Source organism: Lupinus angustifolius, chromosome LG01 (assembly GCF_001865875.1).
Source record: "Lupinus angustifolius cultivar Tanjil chromosome LG01, LupAngTanjil_v1.0, whole genome shotgun sequence".
Classification (NCBI taxonomy): Eukaryota; Viridiplantae; Streptophyta; class Magnoliopsida; order Fabales; family Fabaceae; genus Lupinus; species Lupinus angustifolius.
Window position 1 is genome coordinate 26,123,272 of NC_032009.1, and position 8,578 is coordinate 26,131,849.

Below are 8,578 nucleotides of genomic sequence, written 5' to 3' on the forward strand. Positions count from 1 at the left end.
ATTGTTTCCAAATGAACAACAATAACCAAATTTGTCCAAATATGAAACAGAAATCAAATTCCATCTAAAAGACGGTTCAACAAAAGTGTCTTTCAAATCCAAATAGAAACTAGTGCACAATAACAATCTAAAATGCCCTATAGCTTCCACTTCTACCGATTTTCCATCGCCAACATAGATGTATCTTTCAACATAATTAGACTTTCGATAGCTCAGGTAACCCTGCATTGGAAAACTGATGTTAGAAGTTGAACCGGAGTCTAACCACTAGGTGTTTCCAAGTACTGAAGTGAAATTGACCTAAGAACAAACCAAAGCAAGAAATGTACCTTTCTTAGCACGCCAGGCGTGATACTTTATACATTTCTTCTTTTGATGTTCAGTTCCTTTGCAAAATTAACAAACATCATCCTGCTTCTGTTTCTTTTGCACTGGACCTTTAGCAGCGTCATTCTTGGGCTCTGAAGTGATTTTCCTTTTGCCCTTGTCTTTAGAGGTACTAACATAATGGGCACTTTCAGTCCTTTCCCGCTTCAGTCTTTCCTCTTCTTGCACAAAAAATGAAATGAGCTCATTTAGAGTCAATTTCTCCCTTTGACAGTTATAAGAAATCTTAAACTGACTGAATTGTGCAGGAAGGGAAAGTAAGACCAAATGTATGAGTAAGTCTTCCGACACCTCAAGCTTAAGGGCCTTAAGTTTTGAAGCAATGTTGGACATTCCCATAATGTATTCCCTTATGTTTCCCTTGCCTTGATACCTCATGGAAATCAAGTTCTGTAAGAGAGTACTTGTTTTCGCCTTATCGCTCTTTGCAAAGCGCTTTTCAATCTCAGCAAGGAAATCTTTGGCACTATTTATCTCATCCGAGATAGTACCCTTAAAGACTTCTGGAATGCCATGCTTAATGATCATCAGACTCATGCGATTAGAGCGATCCCACTTCTCATAATCCTTCCTCTCTTCAGAGGCACTAGATTCCGAAGGAGAATGGGGTTGCTCTACCCTTAATCCATAGTCTAGATCAATGTAGCCAAGAACAATTTCCATATTCTCTTTCCAGTCCTTCAAATTTTCTCCATTAAGGACCGAAACCGAATTTAAATTTGCAGATATAGAAGCAATTGATGCAGCTGCATTAGACAAAAGACAAAATATTAAAATATGCTCACAACTTAAAATTATCACTGTGCTTAAACAATGGTATGTCCAAATCAAGATACCTAGTGCACCATTAATATCAAGTATTTGGTCAGTGATATTAACTGTAAGTGGTACTCTTGTTGTAATGATCAAACATTTGTAATAAGGCATGTCAACTGACGAATCCTCCTTTGGGTTGATTCATCAGTCACATGTATAAAAATTTAGAATTATAACATGTTTATCATCACAGGTGTGTATGACCTTCGACCAAATATTAACTCTCCTCTGGGCTAGCTAATACTCACATGAATAATCATACACACTTACATATACTATTCCTTATGAGTTATATCCATGAGAGAGGTCACTTTGGCGACATTTCACTTCAATTGGCTCACTTGAAATAACAGACAACCTTAATGGACAACCAAAACCAATGCACAATGATACCAAAGCCCCATAAACTTTATCGTACTCTCGCTTGGGCGAGGTACTCTCGCTTGGGCGAGGTGCTCTGGCTTGGGCGAGGTACTCTCGCTTGAGCGCAATAGAAGCCAATGCTTCTGTTTGGCTCTCGCTTGAGTGAGCCTTATGTCGCCAGAGCTGTCGCTTTGGCGAGGATCTTCTCGCTTAAGCACAATAGAAGCCAATGCTTCTATTTGGCTCTCGCTTGAGCGAGCCACTCTCGTTCGAGCGAGATACTCTCGCTTGGGCGAGACACTCTCGCTTGGGTAAGACACTCTCGCTTGAGCGAGAGCACTACAACAGAAGACGAACAATGCGATTTCTGCATCGCTGTTCTTCGAAAAATCACCCCAATAATCAATAAAACAGCAGAAATACGTTGATTTATATCATATCTATATACATTTACATATGGAATAGCATGAATGTCTATCCTAATCGATCCGTGGCATAAATGAAAACACCAAAACCCTAAATCAATCCATATTTTGGGGAAGAAAAGCAAGAACCCTAATTTCACTCATGAATCAAATTGGGGTGGCTCTGATACCATTTGTTGGAGAATTTCTCCATCTTTAATCCTTAGATTGAATGCAGAAGTCCTTATGATCATGGCTTCGTTCCGATAACCTAATGTTTATGCCCATACATAAACCCATATAGAACGACCATGACCTAGACCGAAGAAATCCCAATTGATTTCATGGTGAAGATGAAGAACATACCTTGATTAGCCATTTGGAATCTCGAAGGTATGAGGGTGTGATGATCTTCCAGATGTTAGAGCACTTGATGGTTTTCCTTATGCTTCTCTAGAGGGGAATGAGAATGCTCAAAGCTTGAGTGTGTGCCTTAGGGAGTCTTGAACCTTATGAGGAGAGTGAGGATAAGAATGAACCTTATGGAGTTGTGGATGGTGTGTTATCCCCAAATGGACAACTCCTCATATATTTCCTTTATTCTCATTAGTCTACTCGACACAACCTGTTGCTCTACAAATGGGGATCATAACCCATAAAAGTAACCCTGAAGCGGTTACTACTTAAGTTACAATAATTCTGATTCAGTCCCTTCATCAAATCAGAAATTGCCTGAAGGTATCTACACATATATTATTTCATGACACATATACCTTTTAGCCACCAAATTAATTACTGAAGATCATTTTATATTTTGGCTAATTACATAATGGTCATAACACAATTATAGAATTATATTTGTGACCCATAAATTGTCAGAAATTCTAACATTGTGCTGCAAGAGTACTGGGTGTAGCCTTCGGTGGACAAGAAGGTGAACCACTATAAAATCCGTGTGTACTCTCTTCTCCCTTACCTCTTTGATTTATCCTTGTTTATTTTCTGCAATATTATCCGCTGCATGTTAACTCTTACTTTTTGCAGAAAAAGTTACCATAATTTTAAGTCAACTAATTCACCCCCTCTTAATTGCAATTTCATTTTTACACAAATATTGCCTGCATTTGTCAAGATCAAACTCACATGTTTAACGAATCATGTATGGGTAAAGAAATCCAAACATTACTTAAAAAATTGTCACGGCATATATATTACAATAAAATAATAATTACGTTTATAACATTAAATTTTATAGAGTAATATTTATGCATTGTAAATTTAAAATTTTATTCAAAATAATCTGATTATTTCTTTTTCAATAGACAATGATGATTAATTATATATTATAACAATGTGTAAACTCATATACATATGAATGTATACATAATTTTACTAAATTTTATCATGACATAAAAATCGGACATCACATGTGATTGTTACTAGTTATATATGAAACTTCTATGGTTTTTTCTATTACTTGAATTCCATATATAGTTTACTTTGTATTATTTCTTAACGAATGTTAGTAAGCGAATAATAATAATAAAAATATATATTATATGTAAAATATAATTATCTATATTATTTAGGACAAACATATACTTAATCTTCATGAATATATATAAATATCTACTATCTCCATTAAAACTAACAAATAAACATAGGCATGAATGTGTTAGAAATATTGCCCGCATTTACCCCTATAAAAAGAACTCATTTAACGAGTCATGTATGGGCAAATAAATCCAAACATTACTTAAAAAATTGTTAGTGCATAGATATTATAAAATAATAATAATTATGTTTATAACATTAAATTTTGTAGTGTAATATTTATGCATTTGTTATTTTAAAAATTTATAAAAAATAATCTAATTATTTCCTTTTCAATAGACAATGATGATTAATTATATATAATAACAATGTGTAAAATCCATACACTAAATTTATCAAAACATGACATTTAAAAATCGAACCTCACAAGTGATTGTTACTAGTTATATATGAAACATTAATTCTATGGTTTTTTCTATTACTTGAACTCCATATGTAGTTTACTTTGTATTATTTCTTAACAAATATTAGTAAACAGATATTAATAATAACATTATATATTATATGTAAAATATAATTATCTATATTGTTTAGAACAAACATATAATTAAACTTCATGAATATCTATAAATATATGCTATCTCCATTAAAACTCAGCAAATAAACATAGGCATGAATGTGGTAGAAATATTGCACGCATTTGCCCCAATAAAACAGAAACATTTAACTAATCATGTATGGGTAAAGAAATCCAAACATAACTTAAATAATGTTCTATGCATAGATATATTTACACTATAATAATTACGTTTATAACATTAAATTTTATAGTGTAATATGTATGTATTATGAGTTTAAAAATTTATATAATGAATCATGTATGGCTAAAGAAATCCAAACATTAATTCAAAAATTGTTAGTAGATAGATATTAAATTATAATTATAATAAGATTACATTTATAACATTAAATTTTATAGTGTTATGCATTGTAGTTTAAAAATTTATACAAAATAATCTAATTATTCCCTCTTCAATAGACAATGATGATTAATTATATATAATGATAATGTTTAAAACTCATAAACACTACATGTGTATACATATTTTTACTAAATTTTATCATAACATCTATACTATCTATACTATTAATAAAGGGAAAACACAAAATAAACACCCATCATGGTGTAATTTGTGTTTTCCTATTTTGTCCTCAATATTTTTTTATTTCTACAAAAAACCATATAATATTATTTTCTTATTTTATCCTTATTATCTTCTTATTTTAAAAGTGTATTTAAAAAATTGAATATCAGACCAATTGAATAAATTCAACCGTAAATTTAGCGCATAAAATTATATTTGAATTTATAAAATACAAACTATACATTACAAACGATAGAAAAGCGGGTTGACATGCACGACAGTGCATGTCACCACGCTAGTATATATAAAGCCAAAACATGGTGTAACTTCCACCATGGTATAATTTTTACTTCCTATTTCACCCTTAACATTGTTTAATTTTTACATAAAAAATATATAATCCTAAATAACCACCACCAAACCTAATAATTAACTATATCTATCACCTTAAAGTGAACATTATCATAAATAAATAAAAGTTATAATATAATAAAGTATACAAAATATAACAAATACATTCTAATTCTGAAAAATGAAATATATAAAAATTGAATATGTAATACTAGCATACAATATTGATGGTTGCCTGTGCACACTAGTGACATATAAAAATTGGACATCACATGTGACTATCTAGTTATATATGAAACATTCTATGGCTTTTTTGATTACTTGAACTCCATATATAGTTTACTTTGTATTATTTCTTAACGAATGTTAGTAAACAAAAAATAATAATAATAATAATAATAAAATATGTATTGTATCTAAAATATAATTATCTATATTATTTAGGACAAACATATAATTATACTTCACAAATATCTATTATCTTCATTAAAACTCGCAAATAAACATAGGCATGAATGTGGTAGAAATATTGCTTGCATTTGCCCCGATTAAACAGACATCATTTAATGAATCATTTATGGGTAAAGATCTCCAAATATTATTTAAAAAATTGTCAGTGATATATATTACACTATAATAATAATTACATTTATAACATTAAATTTTATAGTGTAATATTTATGCATTGTTATTTTAAAAATTTATACAAAATAATCTAATTATTTCTTTTTCAATAGACTATAATGATTAATTATATATAATGTCAATGTGAAAAACTCATACTACTACAAAATGTATACATATTTTTACTAAATTTTAACATAACATAACATATAAAAATCGGACATCACAAGTGATTGTTACTAGTTATATATGAAACATTCTATGGTTTTTTCCATTAATTGAACTCCATAATAATAATATAATAATGATAATAATAATTATAATATATATTGTATGTAAAATATAACTATCTATATTGTTTAGGACAAAAATGTAATTATACTTCACGAATATATATAAATATCTGCTATCTGCATTAAAACTCGCAAATAAATAAAGGCATGAATATCGTAGAAATATTGCACTCATTTGCTCCGATAAAAAACAGACATCATTTAACGAATCATGTATGGGTAAAGAAATCCAATTACATTACTTAAAAAATTGAATAAAATAACATTTGAATTTTAAAAATAGCCAAATATATCATTTTCCTATAAAAAATTACTCTATCATTGGCATTTCCCTGCCCTGAAGTCTATTCATTTATCTTTTTACTTATGCAGATAGTAAAATTGAGTTTAGGCTTATTGCTCATAGCCTCATACAGTAAAATAGTTTCAACATTATAAACCCAAAAATTGAATCTAACTTATTTTTATTTTCAAATTTTTGTTGTTTCATTTTGGCATGACTCGACCCCTTTTTTCTCACAACTATCTCAATTCTAAATGAAAAAATTCTTAATTCTAGCGTAATTGAGTTCAAATGAAAATATATACATAATTTCACTGTTTTTTTATAAAGTACCATTAAAAAATTATTTTCGAAGTACTTAACTAAGAGAAAGGCAACCTCTATGACCAATTTGAAAATAACTAATAAAAAAACATTTATTTGACACAAAAATTCAGAACATTCTTGAGAAAATAATTAAAAGGACAAAGACGATATTTTTGCCAAAATTAAAATACAAATTTTTGCGTTGTATGAAGAAAGTAATTAATAAGACTCAATATAGGTAGTAGATAGTTGAATTTGGCAAGCAAAGAAATATTCAAAAGTAAATATATATTAGTGGTACAAATATTTCCTTAAAGGTATTTTAATTAAAAGATGACGCATGTATATTACTGAACAAATATATGCAAGAGAGGGCTTAAACATATACAAAAGTATATAATTGTATAATAAATATTTAAAAAATATTTAATTCCATTATAAAAATAAAAAAATACGTAAGAAATTATAGAGAATGAATGCAAGAGGGAGATGGAAATTGTTCCTAATTAAATACCTGTATGCATGAAAAATCTTTTGTTGGGAAATATTGCACCCACTTTGAGGAATTGTTAGATAAAAAAATAATCTCTAACCGTAGACTAAAAAATACCTTGAATATGGTTTCACATATATATATATATATATATATATATACGAGCTTAAAATATCCACAGATATATGGGGCTAACCCTCATAGTGAATATTCTTTTCATCAACAAAACTCGGGCTCAATATATTGTTTAAGGAGAATTAAACATGTAATACTTGAACCAATACCTGTTGGTAAAATACTTTTAATATACAAACAAGAACATTGATATAAAATTTAATAAACTATATCATAATCGTAATCCAACACAAAATCCTAACTTAATTGAACTTCATCCTGCTCTTTTAAACTATTGCTTTGCCACTTTCGGTTGCTATTTCTTTTTTAAATTCATTAATGTTAATGCTACGTAAAATAATTCTATAATTGGATTTTACTTAATTTTTAAGTTATAACCGTATTAATTTGAAGAATAGATTTAAAGTTATGTTAAAAGTACTTTGAGGATAGTGTTGAAAAAATACAAATCAATCAAGCTAAACAATGAAAATTTAAATCAAATACTTCTCCAAATTTTAAACGCATCACTTTTCAGTATAAATATATATTTCTTTAGCTTGCTTAAACAATGTTTTAACTTTTAAGCAACATTTTCGAATAAGTAATCTAATCATTTTCTTTTCAATATCTAATTTATGAGGAAAATGTCGTTTTTATGGCAAGTGTTTTTAGGATATTGTCAAATTTATATTGGAAATTAAAGAGAATCATTCAACATTTGAAGCAATAATGTTGGACTACGATTTACAAATTACTCGTACACCGTCACTGACAAATTCAAACTAGTTATACAAAAGTACGTCTTCAATGATTTTATACTTCTTCCACATAAATATATATATTTATATGAGTAGAGATCCACTTATTCTGAGAGTAAAAACTTATTCTCAATCTTAACTATTAATTATATGAATATTAGAATAAGTTTAAAAAATTTACTCTTAAAATAAGTAAATCTCTCATATATATATATATACATTTTCATCTTCCTTGTTCTCACATCAATTTTCCTCTTTTCAATACGTCTTAGTTATTCTATAAGGCTTGAGAAAAGTAATTTTACTATGTGTAGGTACCAATTTCGTTTAATATAAAATTATTGGAGTAGGTTCATATTTATTCTATAAATTCATTAAGTTAAAACTATAAACGTAATTTATATAATTTAAGGGTTATCTAGAAATATTTTTTGTCATTGATTTTTACTTTTTATTTACTCCTCATAAAAAGTTAAATGGACAAAATGATATTTATGTTAAATGTATTTTAGTTATTAGTAAAGGGTAGTCTTGTCTTTTGTATTTTCCTAGCTTCCTATATGTATTGGCCCTTTGGCCTTATCTCTATTATTAATTCCATATTGCATTTCTCTCTTCTTCTCCTCTCCCTTCTCTCTTCTTCTTCTCCTCTCCCTTCTCTCTTCCTATGCAGCTGATCTAACA